This window comes from Mesocricetus auratus, unplaced genomic scaffold (assembly GCF_017639785.1).
Source record: "Mesocricetus auratus isolate SY011 unplaced genomic scaffold, BCM_Maur_2.0 Super-Scaffold_100011, whole genome shotgun sequence".
NCBI classification, from domain to species: domain Eukaryota; kingdom Metazoa; phylum Chordata; class Mammalia; order Rodentia; family Cricetidae; genus Mesocricetus; species Mesocricetus auratus.
Genome location: NW_024429195.1, coordinates 19,347,748 through 19,370,302, shown reverse-complemented (window position 1 = coordinate 19,370,302; position 22,555 = coordinate 19,347,748). Strand labels below are relative to the sequence as shown.

Below are 22,555 nucleotides of genomic sequence, written 5' to 3'. Positions count from 1 at the left end.
TTGTGTTTTCCAGTATGTGTTTCTCTGTATATTTAAGTCCTTATTGGGCTTTCCACTTTGGCTCCCTTTTTTTCTTGTTTGTTTCTTTGTTTTGTCCTGTTTTGGTTTGTTTTAGTTTTATCTTATTTTTTATTTTTCCACGTTTTAAGTAGCTATTTATCTTTTGATGAGAGAACAACAAATGGTGTAAATATGCATGTGCATAGATGGGAAGGTTGAAAGATCTGGGAGTTGGACAGCAGGGGAACCCCAATCAGAATATATTCTATTAAAATTTATTTCCAATAAAAATAACAAAACAAAATAAAACATTTCAGCCTTAGAATGACTATTAATGTATATTGAGAATATAAACTATTCCTCTCTCAGGCAGATGAAAGATAGGGCATCTATTGCTCTAGCATTCTTCCTGAAGAAAATTGAACAGGAAACTCTATATTAACTCCTTAGAAGATACTCTTTTGAGTATTGAACAAAATATTTCTCCCCCACGTCTCTCTGTTAAAGATGTATCTAAAGACAGAACCCCATCCCTTTCCTTGAATTATCTCAAAGTAGGTTGATAGTAGTATGTTTTGAAAACTTATTAGCACTCTCATAAAGGTTAAAGTTGCCAATGACCCTGACACTGATTTTGATGTTATCAGGAACTATCTTATCACTCGTGTCAATGGAGTTAGTAAGAAACACACAAATTGTATTTCTATCACTGTAAAGACTAGGAACCATACAATGACCAGCCCAGCAAGATGTCACAATGGGTTCATTGTTTTATCTTGGGGAGGACCAACAGCTGTCTAACTGAATGTAGGACTTACTTAGTAGACATGACATGACCTCAACCAGTTCACCCTTCCTTATGCAACCTAATTGTCTACTAGTTCTGGGAGGTTACCATATTGGTGCTGAAACTAGTGGGACTAGATTCACGTAATTCACTACAGTTCAGACCTCATGTAACTGGGACTATGGGTGTGTGCCATCATCATATCTATACATATACATGCATACATGCATACATACATACATACTTATGCATTTATAAAATGTGAAATATATATTAATATACATGAAAATATATATGAAAGTTAAGCCACTCTGGCTGACAAAGCTCCCTACAAGAACTGACAAAACATCTAATACCCACCATGAGAAATCTTTTTTCAGCTGGTGGGTTAAAGTATTCCGAATGACTGTCAAAACAATATGGAGTATTGATAGAGCTTGTGGCTGTTTCTCAGGAGTCAAGGGTGGACTCTTTTTGCTAAACATACCACACACTTTTAATGCATGACTCATGCAATTGGAGTTGAGTATGACATGAAACTCTCTTCCTTGGAAGGCAGAAGACAACTTGCAGTAGTCAGTCATCTTCCCCCGCCATGTATGATCCAGGAATTAAACCCAGGCCATTAAGTTTGCCTGCATTTGCCTTTCACCACTGAACCATCTCTGTGGCTCAACTCTGAACTTTTAATTCTCTTGCTTACACCTCCTGTGAACCACAGAGGCTGAAGGCAGTATTGGTGACTGAATTTAGAGCTTTATGTCTGTCCTATATGCACTCTATCAACTGAGCTGCAGTCCTACCTCCATATCTTATAATATTTCTTACCTTTATTTTCTCTTCTTTAAGTGAGAAACTAACCTTAGTTTCCACTAAATTTCTGACTTCTTCCATGCAGCTTCTCTATCCGCAGAATGCTACCAGTGCTCTCTTGGCTAGGTTTCTTCATAACGGCTTCTCTCCTAATGATTCTTTTTCTTAATAGCCATGGTGTCTGAGAAGGTGAGAATTGCAATTTAATTGTTCACTTCCTTCATCACTGTGGAAAATGATGTCATCAACATATCATTCAAGTATCAAATTCACTGAAAATGCTTTTCCTTCCCATGTAGACTCTTGGATATCTTCCATCCCAGGGATCATAGAATTAGTGACAAAAAAGCTTCCTTAAGAGTAGAGATAGTTATATTGCCTGTGTTTTATATTTAAGGATTAAATAATTAGAGTCTTGGCATTCTTGTGTGACTTTTATGTCCATTTTGTCTCATAAAACCAGTAAATGTATGAAAGAAATATTGAGAAAACTGGCTTCAAGTGGTAGCAGTTCTTTAATTCTTACTGAACAGTCAGTATGTATAGAATACATAAAAAATATTCCTAAAAATGTTGTGGTGAAAACAAAAAACATTTTTAATGGAAAACTTTTATTAACAGTGTTTCCCTAATATGGAACTCCAGAATCTTCTAGTTCTTATCAGTACAGTTGCTTTAACTACTTTACACATCAATAATTGTTTCCATTAAGATGCTGGCATACTGAGAGCTTTGATTAAACACTCATGGTGCATTAAACAATTATGAGATATACAGTTCCACTCTGGATGTATTTAATTGCTTTTGGAAAGCGTTAGTTAAAAACACACTCTTTTAAATACAGCACTAATAAAATTAACAAACATATTACAGAGCCAGATTTATATAAGAAATAATTGGTAATAAGAATTCAATGGAAGCAAACTGCAAAAATAACAGTTCTTTAACTTGCAGAAATCACTGCCACTTCCCATCAAAAGTATAGCGCAAAAGCTTTGAGGAGTCCAGTTGGTGCAATGCATGGATCAAAGTGTCAGGCTGATAGGATCAAAGGGAACAAGATGAAGTGGCAATGTTGTGTACCAGATTTGAAACTGTGGCAATGATGATGGGTTCTCACAGGCTGGAACTAGGAAGCTTTGATTAACAGACCTTGTTTGTACTGTGAGGGCATCAAAGTGGCAAATGCCTTATCAAATGGGGCAGAAGGCAATGGTTAATGGGCCATCACCACTCACTAGAATTTTCAGCACTGCAGTAGTGGAGGCCAAAGCAGGCATCCCATCTGCCACCTGGGAAAACGAAAGAAATGAAAAGGAATATTTTAATTTCTGGAAAGCTAGCTGATTATGACAACACTGAAGACTGAAAAAGCATAGTGCTTGTTGCATGAACCATGAAAATTAAATTACAGGTGTTTTTAGATCATAATACTATTACCAACTGTTCTTCATTTTGCTTCATATATTTCCCATCTATTCTGCAAAGCTCCATCAGATTTTTTTGTTCCCAAATTAGATTATCTTAGTATTTCAAGCAATGTAAGTCTGTATGGGCAAAGGATATTTCTGAGTGTGTATTTTCATTGGGGAGTTCGCTGCCTATACAGGACTGAAATAAATTTTAGTTAATTTTCATTTGTGATTCTGGGCTTTGGGGAATCAATTTAATTTTAAAAAATATCTTAAAGCATCTATCATTCATTTGATTCAATTATTTTTCTCTTCTCTTCATACTTAACAGAAAGCAGTTCCACTATTGGGCATATACCCAAAGAATGTACATTCATACAACAAGGAAATTTGTTCAACTTTGTTCATAGAAGCATTGTTTGAAATAGACAGAATCTGGAAACAACCTAGATGCCCCCCCAACTAAAGAATGGATGGGGAAAATATGGTGCATTTACACAATGGAATAATACTCAGTGAGAAAATAAAATGAAATCTTGAAATTTGCAGGCAAATGGATGGAACTGAAAGAAAACATCCTGAGTGAGGTTACCCAGTCACAGAAAGACAAGCATGAGATTTCATCCATAGCTGATCGAAGCTGAAGCAATCACCCACAGCTAAACACTGATCCATACTCCTGGAATCCAGTTGTAGAGAGGGAGGAGAGATGAGCAAAGTAGTCAAGACCATGCTGGAGAAACCTACATAGCCAACTGACCTGACCTAATGAGAGCATTCAGATCCTGGTGGTAAAGTTGGGGAACCAAATCCTCTGAAAGTGGGTGTCACTTAGGAGGCCTGGGCCGTCTATGGGGCCTTCAACAGTGGAACGAGTATTTATCCCTAGGGCCCAAATGGACTTCTGGAGAAATCCCTGTGGAGGGATACTGTTTCATCCCAGATACATGGAGAAGGGCCTAGGCTCTCCCCAAAATGATGTCCACATAGAAGGTCTAACTGTCCTTGGGGAGCAGGTGGGACTGGGTTGGAGGGGTTGGTAGGGGACATAAGGAGGATGGGAAAGAGAGGGAACGGGGGGATTTATACTTAAAATGATTGTAAAGAAAAAAGAAAAAATACAGAAACAATACATTTTAGTAACATAACAGTAAATTTAAATATCATGCTACAGAGTGCAGCCTCTATGTCCACAGGAATCTTTTGGTTATTTACTCTTTCTGATTCTAAAACTTCCTAAAACAACAGAGTTCTTAGTATGCTTGAATTATTCATTTGTTCCGCACTTCAAGAAGCATAAAAGTCAATGAGGTATGGTACTCTTCAAGTATGGATCTTGCCCAGTGGAATATTAGCATACATATCAAAGTGGAGTTATAGAGTATGTTCAGAGATTTTGATTTTCACACTTGCATTTTTGCCATCCATGCTTATAAATGTTTGTATGCTTATGTATGTGTTGTGCCTAGGTTCATGTTTATATGTGTTCAGGATGCAGGTACACATATATGTACATACATTTAAAGATCAGAGGCAAATTGCAGGTGGTATACTGAAAATAGCATAAACCTGGTTTCTGTAACGAGGTTTCCCAGTTTACAGGGAAGTCAAGTACAGGGTTCCATCTATCTGCATTTCCTCTGTGAACCACTTCAGTATCAAAATCAGTTTTCTATAAGGGGGTCTTACTGGAAATATTAACAACACTTGAGGGTATGCTCCTTGCCCAGGAGTAGTTCATCAATACTCAAACATACAAATAAAATTCAAACAAATGAAATCCCTCCATGGTAATTTGTAGAGTTTTTTATTTTGTTTGTTTTTCTTTCTCACCTTCTTTTTGCTTGCTTTTTCTTTAAAAAAGAGAATAATAAAGGACATGATCTACGTAGATGGGGAATTGGGGAAGCAGGAAGAATCTGGGAAAAATTTGGAGAGAGGAAAGTGTGAACTGAATACACTGCATGAAAATATTTTTCAATTAAAAAAGGCAGAAAAAAACCAACCTTGTCTTCATGCTTTCTCAGCAATAACACTGCTGACTGAATCATCTCTCCATGTTCATTTTTCCATCCACTACAAAAGGAATATGATCAAGATAGTGACTGCTCTCAGACAATAAGCATATCATGGAGCAGAGGGAAATCTAATATAGGTGCTGTATAGCAAGTCCAGGTGACCTTTAACTGAGTTTTTCAGAGTTAAGAGTTACTCAATGAAATAGTAGTGGTACTGGTGTCAACTAACAAACTACAGTATTTGGAAGCAGCTCTTTAAAATGTAAGTGTTGCTACCTGTACAAAGAGAGTAGTGTTGACAAAATAAGTACCTGTCTTTCAGTAAATGAATTATTACTTTAAGCAGTATTTAGAACTGTTCTCAAGTAATAGGGTTTCATACATATTGACCATGGTCTTCTATTTTACCCAAAATCGCTTTGCCTTCATTCCTGACTTGAGAGGACTTTTGAGAAATCTTTTCATAAATTGCTCTCACAAGATTAGCAGTGGGGTGGAAGCAATCACTGTGGGTATAATTGAAAACTGACACTCAACAAGTGATAGCAACCCTTTTGTGTTTTTCAGAAATCTATGACTTGTATTTTTTGTTTGCTTTGGCTTTTGTTTTGGTTTTCTCGGACAGGGGTCTTTGCCAAACTGTTTCTATGAGGCTTCAATAACCTTGATACCCAAGCCACACAAAGACACAACTAAGAAAGTGAACTTCAGACCAATGTCCCTCATGAACATTGATGCAATAAAGTACTGGCAAATAGATTCCAAGAACACATCAGAAATATCATGCATTATGATTAAGTAGGCTTCATCCCAGATATGCAGGGATGGTACAACATACGAAAGTCCATCAATGTAATCCACCCCATAAACAAAATGAAAAAGAAAAACCACATGATCATCTCATTAGATGCTTAAAAAGCCTTTGACAAAATTGAACACCCCTTTATGATAAAGGTCTTGGAGAGATCATAGATAACAGAAACATACCTAAACATAATAAAAGCAATATGCAGCAAACCATCAGTTACCATAATACTAAATGGAGAGAAATTCAAGGCAATTCCTCTAAAATCAGAAACAAGACAAGGTTGTCCACTCTCTTCATATCTGTTAAATATTGTATTTAATTTCTTGCTCAAGCAATAAGAAAACAAAAGGAGATTGGGTGGATTCAAATTGGAAAGGAAGAAGTAAAACTCACTATTTACAGATGATATGATAGTCTACATAAGTGACACGAGGAATTCTACCAGGGAACTCTTACACTAATAAATATTTTCAACAAATTGGAAGGAAACAATATTAACTTAAAAAATTCAGTAGCCCTAAGATATACAGATGATAAATGGGCAGAGAAAGAAATCAGAGAAACATTACCACTTACAAACGCCACAAATAACATAAATTACCTTGGGTTAACACTAACCAAGCAAGTGAAAGACCTGTATAGCAAGAACTTTGAGTCTTTAAAGAATAAATTGAAGAAGATGCCAGAAAATGGAAAGATCTCCCATGCTCTTAGATAGGCAGGATCAACCTAGTAAAAATGGCAATCTTGCCAAAGGCAATCTACAGATTCAATGCAATCCTCATCAAAATCTTTGCACAATTATTCACACACCTTCAAAGGACCACACTCAACTTTATATGGAAAAGCAAAAGACCTAGGATAGTTAAAACAACCCTGAAAAATAAACGAACTTCCAGAGGATTCACCATCCCTGACTTCAAGCTCTATTACAGAGCTATAGTTCTGGAAACAGCTTTGTATTGATACAAACATAGACTTGTAAACCAATGGAATCTAACTGAAAACCCTGATATGGACCCACATACCTATGAACACCTGATTTTTGACAAAGAAGTTAAAATTATACACTGGAACAAAGAAAGCATCTTCAGCAAATGAGGCTGGCTTAACTGGATGCTGGCATGTAGAAGACTGCAGAGAGGTCCATGTCTATTGCCATGTATAAAACTTAAATCCAAATGTATCAAAGACCTCAACATAAATCCTTTAAACCTGTAATGGCTACACTGAAAGAGGAAAAAGTGGGAAGTGCCCTTGAATGAATGGATATAGGAGACCACTTCCTGAGCATAATGCCAGAGGCCCAGTCTTTGAGATGAGCTCTAAATAAATTGACCTCCAGAAACTGAGAAGCTTCTGTAAGTCAAAGAACACAATCAACATTACGGAACGTCAGTCCACAAAATGGGAAAAGATATTCACCAACCACCCATCTGACAGAGGGCTCATTTCCAAAATCTACAAATAACTCAAGAAGCTAGTCACCAAATACCAAATAATCCAATTAAAAAGTGGGACACAGAACTAAATAGAGAATTCTCAATAGAAGACTCTAAAATTGATGAAAGACACTTAAGAAAGTGCTCAACATCCTTAACTATCAGGGAAATGCAAATCAAAACAACTCTGAGATGTCATCTTATTCCTGTCAGAATGGCTAAAATCAAAAACACTAGTGACATTTTATGCTGGAGAGGATGTGGAGGGAGGGGAACACTCTTCCACTGCCAATGGGAATGCAAACTCTTACAGCCACTATTGAAATCAATATGGCGGTTCCTCAGGAAAGTGAGAACCAGTCTACTTCAAGATTGACCAATTTCTCTCTTAGGCATATACCCAAAGAATGCACATTCATACAACGACATCTGTTTAACTATGTTAATAGAAGTATTATTGGTAACAGTCAGAACCTGGAAGCAACTCAGATACCCCTCAACTGAAGAATGAATAAAGAAAATGTGGTATATTTATACATTGGTGTACTACTGAGCAGAAAACAAAAAGCAATGGAAACTTGAAATTCACAGGCAAATGAAGGAACTAGAAGAAACCATCCTGAGTGAGGTAACCCAGTTACTAAAAGACAAACATGGTGTGTACTCACTCATGTATGGGTTTTACATATAGAGCAATGGATTACCAACCTACAATCCACACCACCCAGAGAAGCTAGGAAACAAGGAGGACCCAAAGAGTGACATACATGGTCCCGCATAGAAGGCAAAATGGATGAGATCTCCTGAGCAAATTGGGAGCATGGGTGGAGGGGAAAGGGAGATAGCAGAAAGAGAAAAGGAGAAGAGTAAGGGACAAGAAGAGAAGACAGAGAAGGAATTTTAAGTCCAGGGAAGAATGGAGAAGAACAAGAAAAGAGATACCATAATAGAGGGAGCCATTACAGGTTTAAAGAGAAATCTGTCACTAGGGAAATGTCCAGAGATCTACTAGCATGACCCCAACTAACAATCCAAGCAACAGTCAAGAGACTACCTTAAATGCCCTTGTCTGATAATGAGATTGATGTTCACCTTATATGCCATCCTAGAATCATCATTCAGTAGCTGATTGAACCAAAAGCAGATACCCATAGCTAAACACTGAGCTGTACTCCTGGAATCCAGTTGCAGAGAGGGAGGAGTGATAAACAAAGGTGGCAAGACCAGGCTGGAGAGACCAACAGAAACAGCTGACCTGAACAAGGGGGAGCACATGGACCCCAGATTGATAGCTGGGAAACCAGCATAGGTCTGTTACAGATACCTTGAACACGGATGTAAGTTTGGAGTTCTGGGCAATCTATGGGACCTTTGGTAGTAGGTCAGTATTTATCTCTAGTACATGAGTGGACTTTGGGAACCCACACCACATAGAGGGATAATTTCAGCCTAGACACACAGGGGAGGGTGTAGGCCCTGCTACAAATGATATGACAGACTTTGAACATCTACCATGGAAGGGCTCACCTTCCCTGGGGAGCAGAAAGGGGATGGGATAGGGTATTTGTGGGGCCAGGGGAGGAGGGGAGAGAGAGGGAATTTACATTGACATGTAAAACATGCTTGTTTCTAATTTAAATTAATAAAAGAATACATAAGGAAAAAATAATTTCATTTTGGGGAACATGGACTAGCTCAAAGAATAACTGAGACATTGCTAAAAAGCTTTTATTTGACAATTAAAATTAATTTAAGCCTGGCGGTGGTGGCGCACACCTTTAATCCCATCACTCGGGAGGCAGAGGCAGGCAGATCTCTGTGAGTTCGAGGCCGGGCTGGACCGACAGCCTCCAAAACAATACAGAGAAACCCTCTCTAGTAAAACCAAAAAATAAATAAATAAATAAAAATAAAATGAATTTAAGAGGCGCACAGTCATCTTAAAAACTGAAAGACAGTGATCTCGTGTGTGTGTGTGTGTGTTTTGTTTGAAATGAAGGCGTTATTTATTTGAACTCAGAACTTTGTGAATTTTCAGTCTTTTCTTTGTTGAGACATGACATGAAAATAAAAGGTCTGGCTTCACACTTACCTTGTAGCTCAGGGTCCTCTCAGCTTAGAAATCATGCTGTCCTGAGAATTCAAGAAACTGTGCTTTGAGAAGTGTGCCATCACACCCAGCTAGTGCATATGTGTTTAAGCATGAAAGCAAGTAGTGTTAATATCTGAGTTCCAAAGGATCACATTCTAGTCATCTAACCCTCAAAGTATTTAACATTAAAAAGAATATATCTTATAAGGAAAATGAACAATTCTCTTCCTAATGTTGACCTATATACTTCACTTTCCTGCTATTTCTGTTAAGCACAGGGCAATATTCTTCATTAAGAATTGACAATACAATGTCAGTTGACCTGTGTCTGATAAATTCATGAGGACAGTGTTCAATGTTGTGAACATACCCAAAATTATGAATCACTCCCACACATAACTGTGTCAGAAAGACTTCATCAAAACAGAACACATAGTAAAGTATTAGTTAAGACTCCTTCAAGAGAGAAATATATAGTCTACAGTACTCAATTATAACCCTTCCTTGTTTAGTTATTCAAATTTTTATACTTGTTCTGAAAAGCATTGCTCAATTTGATAGTAAAAAGTAGCATACTTTATATCTATGTATAACATAAAAGAAATCATATTCTTTAATTTAAAATGAATGTGGTAACTTAGAAAGATGTAGTAAAATAGTATCAATTTAAAATGTCCACTGCACAAGTTGGGTTAGGTTTAAATTAATTAAGAGCCCATCAGCATCAAAAGGTTAACTCATTACTTAAATTATTAAATTTACCATAAGAATCAAAAAGAAAATATGTTAACCTTTATTACATTGGATTAATTGCCTAATGTAAGTATTTAAGCTTCTCCACTGCTATGAGAAGAAATTTCAAAGACTACTGTTGGAAAATACTGTCACTCCTTCCAATTTATAGTTTGGCTGTGCAGTATTATTTATACTGTGTTTAACATTCCTACTTTCCCTGGTGCTTTTCTATGAGCACAAGGACCACCACACCTCTGACATTTCTCTGTACATACAGAAAAGGCATTAGAGGTTATACTGTTTTCTTTCTAAGGGTCACTATGTATCTTCTAAACCAATGAAGTTATTTTATATTTCTCTATCAATTAGTGGTATAATTAGCAAAATTCCTAGTTATATTTTCCCAGGTATAACTTATTTTAATCCTGACCTACAAGAAACAGGTAAAAAAAATGTAACAGTATACACTCTAGTTAAATTCTATGCCCATTTCCTTATTCACGTATTCATTTGTCTCTCATCTAATTATACTCTGTTCATTTAAAACATGCCTAATTTTATAATATAAATAGAGATACACAAAGTAAGGTGTACCATCAATTCCAACCTTAGTTTGATCATCTATAAGCACTGAAATGTGAGAATTTATCTTCACTTTTACAGATGAGGCAAGTTACACTAAGAGACTAACATGTTAGATTTGTGATAGACAACTATGGGAATTTAGTAGGTGCTAATCATTAGTATTTATTCAATACCCCACAAATGTCTATACATTTACATACATATATACCATGACTGTCAATGTGACAGGCTCTAGAATCCCTGAGGTTGAGCAAGCCCCTGCAAATGCTTGTGACAGAGTATAATAGGTCACTCTCTATCCACAATAAGAAAGTATGTCCACTAAGTTAACTGAGGTGAGAGACAAACATTCTTTAACTGTAAAAGATACTATTCCATGGAATGGGATCTATGACTGGAGAAAAAGATGAAAACCATCTGAATGTCTTGATTTACCTTGCTCTCCTTCTTAACCACGTGCAAAATGACCAGCTGCCTCCCTTGTTTATGCCATGACTTTCTCACAAAAATAGGTACTATTTTGGAGTTGTGAGCCAAAACAAACTCTTTCATCATGGATTTTTGAGATGGTAATGAAGCAAATAATACAGAGGCATATTGATGGTCACTTAAATTGTTATAGAATTATATTTTAAGTCATAGACATTGAACTTTATAGGTTTGCTGGTAAAGAGCACGTTATGGAAGTTACTATTTAATTAATTGATGCTCTTAATATAGATGTTTGTGGGCAATTTGTCTGGACTATTCAGATAACTTGCAAATTTCATTTGCAGTGACTAGGCAAATCACAACACTGCCTTGAAGTGAGCCTCATGAAACCCTGGATAGGATACTGAATATTGGAAGTTGGCCATACATTCATTTAATGCATTATATACAGCTCCATTGCTCTAATTGTATTAATAGTACACACAGAGTTGAATTACACTTTTCCTTCATGTCTATGAGATTATAGATATTACACCAGGGAACATGACAGTCAGAGAAAAAGCTTAAATTCAGTCATTACCTGGTTATAACCTATGATAATATTTGAATCACAGATAACTTATTAGTCATCATACTTTGGAAACAGAGTATCATCCATATCTACTGAGTGAATTTAATTTAGATGTTTTTATATTATTACTGATGCTTTTTATAACCATGAATCTCATGGCAAAAGTCATCACTTTATGTGTGCTCTAGCCTTTTCACTACAGTAAGTTCCAGTTTTCTTTAAGAAAAGGCAATTTGCTGGGAATTTCCAACTTTCATTTCCATAATCAATTCCCCATATAATTGCTGCTGGCATTAACAGTCATCTTAAAATTTGTTCTAGAAGATTAGCTGAACAGGTATTCAGTATAATCAAACCTGTAACTAGATTGTTTAAGAAAAACTTCCCTTGTAACAAGAAGAAAACCACACAAGGCTAGAAAATATAGAGTTTTCCTTGCCTTTAGGTATGAGGCAACACTGTCAATTCAAATGGGTTTTGTCCCTTGTAAGTTTGCATTCTCTAGCAATTAGTAGCTTAACAAGCCTAACAACCACTGGATTGCCTTGTATGAAAGAGTGGGTCAGCATTCTCATGTTGTGATCACTGCTCTTGAGAAAATGGGATTTTTTTCTCTTTTTTTGTTTTATGTTTGTTTGTTTTTTGTTTTTATTTGTTTGTTTTTGAGACAAGGTTTCTCTGTGTAGTCCTAGATGTCCTGAACTAGCTCTTGTAGACCAGGTTGGCCTAGAACTCACAGAAATCCACCTCCCTCTACCTCACAAGTTCTGGGATTCAAGGGGTGAGCCACCACCACTCAGCAAGAAAATGGAATTTTCCTAATGCTAACACTTAAAGGTTCTTTTCTACATAAATTATTGTGTGTTTTAGATACTGATGAATCTAACCAGCAATGAAATTTCCCACTTTCATAACAACTATGCTGAATTTTCTTCACATATTTGTATGAGTGAAGAATGGCAGGATTAATAAATCTATTCTTTTACTCTACTGTATAAATTTAATTATCCCTTTTGCTTCATATTTTCTTTATGTTCTAGTTTATGTAGTAACCTCTCAGATTTACCCTAGCATCATGCTGATTAGCATATATCTTTTGACTTTTGAATCATTTGATCTTTTTCTTTCTTCTCTGTGCTATTGGTAATGTATTGCCTTTCTGACTCCAAAACTACACTATTGTTTCGCATCACATTAAGCTTTTTATTTTTGAACTTATTTAATGATCTTATTTCTTCTCCAAAATATTTAGTAAAAGTAGATTTTTTCATGCAATATATCTTAATTTCAATTCCCCTTCCTTCTACTCTTCTGACTTCTTCCTTGCCTCCTCTCCCATCCACATCCACTCCCATTATATTTCTCATTAGAAAAGAACAGACTTTTGTCAAAAAAATTAAAAGCTAAATCATAATTAGAAAAAACAAAAGCCATCTCATTAAATTTGGGCAAGGCAAATGAGCAAAATGAAAACGGCAGTAAGACAAGATACTAGAATCATAGAGCCACTTGTTTACACACTCAAGAGTCTAACAGAAGACCAGACTGAGGGCTATAATACATATGCAGACCCCCCTGTACTTGCTGATTCAGTCTCTGTGTTCATATGTTCCTAGCTTAGGTCATTTAGAGGACCTGTTTTCCTGATGTCCACCATCCCACCTGACTCTTACAATATTTCTGCCTCCTCTTATGTGTGGTTCCCTGAGTTGTGAGGGAAAGATTTGTTTAGAGCTCTGTGTTCCAAGGTCTCTTTCTGTGAGTACTGTGTAGCTATGTGTCACTATATTCATTTCTATCTACTGCTAGAAGAAGCTTCTCTAATGATGGCTGAATAAGCCACTGATTATGGGTATAGCAAAATATAATTATGAGTCATTATATTGTGTGTTTGTGTGTGTGCACGCGCGTGCCTGCCTGCATGCATGCGTGCATTTTAAGACAAGTAGTATTTGGTTTTACCCTAAATTGCTGAGTTATATGTTCTTTGGTTCTTGGTCAGTCAAGAACTTTTGGGTATGGGTCCCATCTGGTGGGATGGGTCTTCCTTAACTCAAATCAGACATTAGTTGGTTACTCCCACAAATTTTGTGCCATCATTGCCCTAGCGAAATTTTCAGGTGAGAAAGATTGTAGATCATGGATTTTGTGGCTTTGTGGGTGTTGATGTTTCTCTTTTGATAACCTGCAGAGTATCTTACCATGTGAAAGACACCAGAAGATAAAAGTGAAGATTCAATGTAGGAGTCAACTTGACTTCTCCATGCTCAAGGAGTTATGTAGATATAGTCTTCAGCAATGAACCTTGCTATCCATTTTGGGAGGAGCAACTTATAATCCTGTCAAACACCTGGGTTGTTTGGAGATGGAAATTCTCTGGGACTCCTTTGGCCAAATACTCAATTTGAAGCAATCAAAGATATGTTTGGTGACAAGAGCTGACCGGTTGGAATTCTGTCTCCTTCATTATTTGCTGACTTCATTAGGATCACTTTCATATATTTTAGGAAGTTTCTGTTGCACTAGGTTTGCATACCATACCTAAAATGCCCCTCAATTCTAGCTATCTCACCCGGAATCCCTTTTTTCGTCCCTATCTCCCATGCCCCTCCCTAACTTATACCCTTCTGTCCCAGTCCACCCATAAAATCAATTCTATTTTCCTCTCCCATGGAGGTCCATTGCCACCCTAGTCTACTCCTCTATACTGAACCTCCCTGGTACTACAGATTGCAGCTTGGTTATCATTTATTTAAAAGGTATTTTGCTCTTAGTCTCATTTTTTGAGGTTTCTGACAGAAAAACTGGAATAGACTTGAGTAAAGAGAATGCAATAAAAGTCATTGTTGCTGCTGATAATTACTATTTTGACAGAATCCTTCACCCCACATCAGGAAACAGGCATGCACACATTCATATTCAAAATAGCAGCTATTACTCCAAGGATGAGCTAAGAAATTGAAATATAGTAAGTACAAATATAAACAATTTCAGTGTCTAAATTTCCTGTGGCCACATTAGAAGGATTAAATATAAGCATGTGTAAATATTTGTTGTTTGAAGGTGGTTTGTATAATTAATTTAAGAATATATCATTTGGTATGTTAAAATATTGTTAGTTTTGCTGGCTGGTTGGCCAGGCTCCAGCAACACATTGCTCAAAGGGAATCCATAGAGTGGGTGTATTGTGTCTTTTTTTTCTGAAAGCATTAGGGAAAAATATATTTTCACACTCTCTTGATGGTTCCTTCTTTTATTCTTCTGTATTCATTTTCTCTTTTCTTATTTCTATCCAGAAATGTCCCTTCTGTCTCTCTTGATGTTTTCTTCTCCTCACTTTATTTTTTCCATTCCTGATTATATATCCCAGCAAAATCTTTCAAGCAATATAAAAAATTACAATGTCGTTACATTCTATTTTTCAAGTGAGTGATTATAATGAATATAAGTAAAAAAATCATGTTTTCCATATACTTAACATATATCACAAGTGAAAAACAAATTATCCTAAGAACTCATACACAGTCATATCCAAGCAACTTGTTACTGATTAACAGCATAGGCAAGCAAAATATTTTATTTGCAGCCTCCGTTTTGCAGTTACAATGAATGAACAGATCACTTTCTTACAAATCTGTAAAGGTAATCTTATAGGCAATATTAAAGGAGTCACAACCCAAACTTTTGCAAAAGAAACCTCTACTTTAGATCTTTATGGTACATAACCACTCATCAATAGCTTTTTATATCAGGAGATTGAGGGAAGAAATAGGTAGAAGGAATTCATCTTCACTGTTGGTCATCAACAAATCCTGCCATGAAAGCACCTCAGCTAATGAAAATTGGGCTTGTTTGATCTTGTTCCCTGAACTTGAAGAATTCTTCACTTAAGTATGTGACTTTCTAAAACTTTTTATTGTCTTCTTGGGTTTTTCACCTCAAAACTGTTTAACAAAAACATCTTGGTCTAACTTTAAGCTCTTTTCAATGCTTTGTTTCAGTTATAATGCACTCCAAAACCTGTGGATGTACTTCCTAACCTTAAGATTAAAAGAATTTAAGCTAACAGAGCTACTGGGACTCAATTGTTTTCCTTAACCATTAACCTAAGCCACAGTCTATGAGGCTCCTCAATAGAAACACATGTGTCCTATCTGTGTGACATTTTGTTGTTTCATTTTATCATAAAAACTCTACATAACCTAACATTATTATCAAATAGACAGTACAGCTTGTGAAGAAATCATCTTCATAATAATCTGCAGGTAAAAATGCCCAGTAATACAGGATGTTTCCATAAGATAAACACACTATATTGCAGGCATCTCTTCACACCCATTCACACAGATTAGAGAAAGAAAGCGGCAGCAAACATATAAAGACTCAGCACAAGCAAAAGACATTCCAGTATGTGCTCTTGGAGCCTTGTCTATAAAAGATTCTCCCATCAAGGATTTGCTTCCTGGTGGGCTGACACCTTGAACTTCAATTGCTATCTGCTTCTCCTTCAACATGGCCACCAGCATGTTATCATGTAACTAATATTCAAGTATTAATGTAAGCTAATATTTGGGAAAAAATCAAAATTTTTTGCACACAGTTCAAAATGCAAGTGTGGGTTTCATACTTGTTGCTGGGGGATGTGTATGGTGGATTAGAATTAGGATGTGTGATTTTACGACTTTACCAAAGGATACATGGTGACTAACACTTCTTGGCTCTGAACCATTTTAAAACATACTTGTTCTGCACAGCTGCAAATTCTATGAAATATTTGCTGCCTGTATAATGAATTAGATTTCTTCTTAAATGCACTTTGAATTTGATTTACAAGTACTTTGCCACAAGGAATCATGATTGATCTGAACTTGTCTCTGTGTCATGGGCTCCTTTCTCCTCTGCATACATTTAAACCATCCTTAATAAGCAAGCCATTATTAGTTTGCCCTAAATAAATTGCAGTCAGCCATGCTAATCAAATTAACAGACTAATTAAGTAGATATAGTGTTATGTGTTTAATATACAGTCTGAGCTTAATTGTAATGTTTGAGGTCCAGCCTCAACCTTAATGCTCCCTGCTTTCCATTTACCAGCTGTACGAATTTATTTTAATACCCCCACATAAGTATTACCTGTTCTGCAGCTTATTCTGTCTTTGCTTGTTCACCTTAAAATTTTTTTCAGGGGATGATGGAAATTACACACCCAATCATTTCTTTCAGAATGATTCTTTGGATCATGTTAGAGACAAACTTACAAAATAAAAAGCCATTCCAAAATCCACCTCATTTAAAATTTTCAAATCTACTTCTTCTGGGTATTGTACACAGTTTGGCAACATCTGCAGTTTTTTAGAATGAGTTGTAAGGATGTTAAAGTTGTAACTTTTGTCTTTGTGAATGGGTAATTTGTAGGCGCTGACTGAAGACTTGACAGCCCAGGATCTCTTGCTGTTTTAACACTGGGCCTCTTCCTCCCACTCTGGGTGCACAGAAAGAATATCTTCATGTCTCTTTGACACTAGGGTGCTTTTAGAAACATAATTATTCAAAAGTTGTTTATACTTACTATTTTTGAAATAAGCTCAAAGAGGTACTTATTAAATAGATTAAAGGGTGACTTGACAATTCATTGATAAAGTAAGTAATTGGAAAATGTTTGAAATTTAATATTATTACTAACTTTATAGCTTTGCATATCTGTTTTTAATATTTTATTTATTTATTTATTTATTTATTTATTTATTTATTTATTTATTTATCTGTTTGCATGTATCCCTGTAGGCCAGATAAGAGCACTGGATCTCATTACAGATGGTTGTGAGCCACCATGTGGTTGCTGGAAATTGAACTCAGGACCTCTGGAAGATCAGCTCTTTGACATTGGGTCTACATGAGAGTATGTTTATTGTCAACAAGAAAGTTGGAGACTTCAATCGTCGTTATATAGTGCATTTAAGCTGAAATGAACACAATGAAAGGACAAGTTTTATAGTCACTTTCACTGTTAAGGGTGACACTAAGATATAGTTTGTTAAATGCTTGATGTTTCAAATGTAATGAATGTTGGTAACATTTACCTCATTGTTTGTTTGGATACTTATTAAATTCTTAGTAATTTATTAGTCATTGTGTTTACTATATAGCAAAAAAATGTTAGCATTCTTTTTTTAAGTTCTGGCCAAGGCTATAATATTTTGTGCAAATAAAATTAAAAATTCCAAAAAGATTTTATATCACTTTGGTACAAATAGGTTATCCATGTGTGTGTGTCCTTTGTATAAGGATGGTACTGTTAAAATTACTCTCATTTCTCAAGCATAAATGTTATATTCTAGATAGTGGTGAGGTATTTTTGATATTTGACCTGTCTTGAAACAGCCAGTATTATATGCTAGGAAAATAAGGATAACTACAAAAGATTTTGTTATAATTCATTCAAATACATATGCATGACTGTTTTTAGATTTTGTTGCATTTCTCATAAGTATGACAAATACCTGATTTTAAAAAAAAGGAAAGGAATTTTTACTGCAGCTTGCAGTTTGAGGGTACAGTCCATCATGGCAAGAAGGCAATATGGTGACAGTATGTCTAGCTGCAGTTATCAGAGTATGAAGCAGCTCTTCATGTTGCAACTTTGGAAGCAGATTGAGGTGGAGGTGGAAGATGGTTTTCAGGTGATATTCTTTTTTCCTTTCTTTTATTGTGGGGCCCCAGGACACAGGATGGAAGTGATCACAATTATGATGAGTTGTCCCTTCTCATTTAAACCTCTAAAGAAATACCCCACGAACACACTAATGATCCTGAGTATATTCAAACTGACAGTTAAGGCCAACTTTCATATATGTGCTAATTAAAAGCACGCAATAATGTATTATCCATTACACATGTTTTGGTGCTATTTCTTCTTGCTGCTTTTTCTTCCAAACTAAGCCCTGATAAACCAGAAACAGCCACTGAAAATCTGTGGGTTGTCCAACGGAAAACCTCTGGTGCTAGAAATACAACAGGGAACAAGAATTAACTCTTCATTTTTTTTGTTTGCCTGTTGGATTTTTGGTAGTTAGTACATATAACACCAAATGCTTATATTAAGCAAGTTATCACCAAAATAGTAGTGTCACATGAACAGAATTAACAAACATAAGAATTTGATGTAAAATAAAGTCCAGAACAGAAGTTCTAGCCTGGTTTCAATGCTGGGTCAATCAATAGAAATGAGAACCCAGAGAATACAATGAGTAAAGGAGACAAAAAAACAAGAATAGAACAAAGTCTGGCTTTCGATATCTCTGTATGAGAAAGTAGACATTTGCTATCTGCATGATGCTAGGCATTGGTTCCTAAGGATAACTAAGACATGGAAAGAAATTCCCTCATCATCTCTTGAGTAGTGATTCTCAATCTGTGGGCCTTGACCCCTTAGAGTTGAATAATCCTTCAATAGGAGTCCCATATCATATATCCTGCATATCAGACAGTTACATTATGATTCATAGCAGTAGCAAAATTACAGTTATGAAGTAGCAACCAAAATAAGTTCATGGTTGTAGTTAGAGTTACCACAACATGAGGAATTTTATTAAATGGCCACAGCATCAAGAAGGTTGAGAACCAATGCTTTAGAGGAAAGCAGATGAGCCTGTGCCTTTTGGGGCAGAATATCCTCTTCTGAGTGACAAAGGTTCTTCTAGCATTAAGAACTGATGTGTTTTCTTTCAGAACAATGATGTTCTAAGTTCGGTACATAAAAATATCTAAATACTCATACACTCTGATTTTATGACATAAAGAAAATAATTCATAAAACAAGGAATAAACTATAATTGCAATTCCATAAAAATAATGAATATAATAATAACTGTAATTATTTTCAACATCTGGGGGTTAGTAAAAGTGGCATCAACAGCATGTATGCATTCCAGTAAGACAGAGAAAATGGAATAAGTAAGATCATCCCAATACCATTTAAGATACAGGCAAATGCCATGGATCAGAAGCAGGAAAAGCACACGAACCAGAAGTTCAGTGTCCTCAACCTAAATCAAGTGCATGGGATGTGAATACTTTAGTAAAGATTCTGCATGAGGCTCTTAGTTTCTCTGTTTCAGCAGATTCTAAGGTCATTAAAAGAACTAAAAGCTGTATTGGGGTTGGAAAACATCCAGAGAAAGAAATGCATGACCAATACACTCGCACACCCTGTCTAGAAAGTCCATGTTAACAAAAATATAAATGAAAGACTGAGCAATGATTTCAGAGGCAAAAGGAGGAAGAACCCACTTAAATCAAATGTGCAGGAAAAATCACTAAGGCAACAGCAACTAACATTTGTATAATGAAGGACCATGAGTTTTCCCAAGGGATGAACACAGGAGTAATTATTAGTAGCAAAGATTGAAAAAGAGATACAAACACAATAGAAGTTAGATGAGAAGGAATCAGAAGACACATATAAGCAGGAAAAAGCAGAATTGTGTCTGCACTCTAGCAGGAGAAATCAAAAAAGAGTCACAGGGAAAAATGTATGATCTTTGGGGGTAGTATCACTCATAAGGCAGAAACGAAAGACAAACTCCAAGAGTAATGTATGCTGTAGAAACACTGAATCTCCAAGTCTAGTTAAAATTTAAAAAGTTAGAAACTCATGGCAATGCAGTGTTGGAAGGAGCAATAATTTGATTGCTAGTAATACTGATTTATAAATACTATTGTTAACAAAATTCATTTTAATGCCTACAACAGTTCTTCTTCATGTACAAATATCAAATAATTATTTATAAAGCTACCACTGATACATAACATACAAGAACTTATATTTAGAAGAAAATTATTTTTCACTGAACATAGTTTATCCTTCCTTCATACATTGGACACATGCCAACAAAGAATTACTTATATGGTTAACTGTTGAACTGAGAGAACATCATGCTAATAGGTTTTCCACAACAATTGGAAGAAATAATTTCCAGTTGGTCAAACAATTTGACTGACAAGAGTGTATATATTATTGGACCCCAGAAAGGCCAATTAAAGTTGCTTTCAGTCCTTTGAGTATATATTTTGCAAAACAGAACCGCAACATGAATACATGCAGTTTTAAGCTCTTTTTTCAGTTTGACAAAAGTAGTAAAAGTAATGTAATAAATGAACGTTTTCTGGCAGAACTAACAGGAGTAAAAAGGTAATGTAATTTAAAACAAACAAGCAAACACACTTCTCACACCTTTTAAAAACAGTGTTTCTCTGTGTAGCCATGGCTATCCTGGAACTCACTCTATAGATAAGGCTGGCCTCCGAGATCTTTGTGCCTCTGCCTCCTGAATGCTAGAATGGATCTTCACCAGGCCCTCTGAATATATGTTACGGCTGTTGGCTTGGTCTTTTGGTGGAATTCCCAGCAGTGAGAAAGGGTGTAACCCTGAATCTTTTACCTACTCTTTGAGACTCTTTTGCTCCTATTCAGTTGCTTTATCCAGCCTCGATATGAGAGCTTTCACCTTGACTTATTGTACTAGTTTGTCTTCTTTGGCTGTTGTTTTGTAGGCCTGCTCTTTTTCTGAAGAGGAAACAGAGAGAGAGATAGGATCTGGGGGGCAGGGTAGACTGAGAGAAGTGGAGGGAAAGGAAACTGAGGTTTGAATGTATTGTGAGAGAGAAAAATCTATTTTCAGTAAAAATAAAAATAAATTGTGAAAGTGGTTAGACAACATGTAGCATATGCATGAGTGAATCTCAATGTAATATATCTTGAAAATAAGAAAGCACTATTAAATATTAAATCCAATGTTCTTTAAAAGTCTGTATTTCAAATTGTATGCTTGATTACAACCTGTATTTCAACACTATGGACATATGAGTGGGAGACCCTACTTTTATTTTCAAAAGACGGAATTTCTAGGTCAAAGAAATTCAATTTCCATTAAGCATGGATAAATAATAAAAGTTACATTTAAAGCAATTACATCTTAACAAGAACTACAATATGTATCCATTTACCCTGAAATAATTGGAAAATTGAGTTTTTTGGTTAATTGAACATCCTTGTTAATTGACATTTGTCAAATATATTATACATGGATTAACAACACTCAAAGACTTAGTATAAAATTGCATACTGTTGACAGAGGAATTATAACCGAAGTATCTTCCCACCTAGATGATTCTGATTCATCAATTTTTACAAATGTTCAGACATTACATGATGTCATTGATTCAAATGAATCAACAGCAATTATGATTGTATAATATGTAGGAATAAAAGTTAAAATTAATAGAACAATATTATCACTGACTCTGGGAAAGAGCCTGAGTTGTAATTAAGTAAAATTAAGGCAAACTATAAAATGTAATTCTTTTTGTTACTGTAAAATATAATTATTTTTGTTAGTGATGATGGTGTCTTGGACTAATGGTGCAGATTCTTATTATTAATTGGTAGAATGATGTACACTTACCTAGCACAATACAATCCCTAAGACAATTATCACCTCCCTCTACATTAAATGCTACTGTATTTATATTTCTTTTCACATCTTACTTGGATGTAAATAACCAAGGTAAATGCATAAAAAAGCAGAAATGTTGGATTTGTGTTCTGGAAAATATATGATAACAGACTGATCCAAAGGAGATTTCATTTTAGTTTTTAGTAATCACTACCAATGTATCCACAGAGTGTGAATGTGCCTTAGAAAAAGGTGACTATATGAAAAAAATGATATAGCTTTGTTGTAAACTGACTGTAAAACCACAGCCTTTTGATGCTGGAACTTTCAAAATCTACCACATGGCTTCTTGCCTCCACAACTTTTGCTTTCTGTGATTTCAGTTTACCATGGTTAAAATAATATC

At 35.7% G+C, this 22,555-nt stretch overlaps 1 long non-coding RNA gene across 1 annotated transcript in view; it reads right to left on the bottom strand.

The window, feature by feature from the left end:
- Positions 1-1,724: 1,724 nt before the first annotated feature.
- Positions 1,725-22,555, bottom strand: part of LOC121143198 — a 130,430-nt gene continuing 109,599 nt past the window's right edge. The window contains exons 5-6 of the long non-coding RNA XR_005880371.1: positions 5,019-5,088; positions 1,725-2,892 (exon numbers count right to left, since the gene is read on the bottom strand). This is a non-coding gene — a long non-coding RNA (uncharacterized LOC121143198). The remainder of the gene's footprint in view (positions 2,893-5,018; positions 5,089-22,555) is intronic.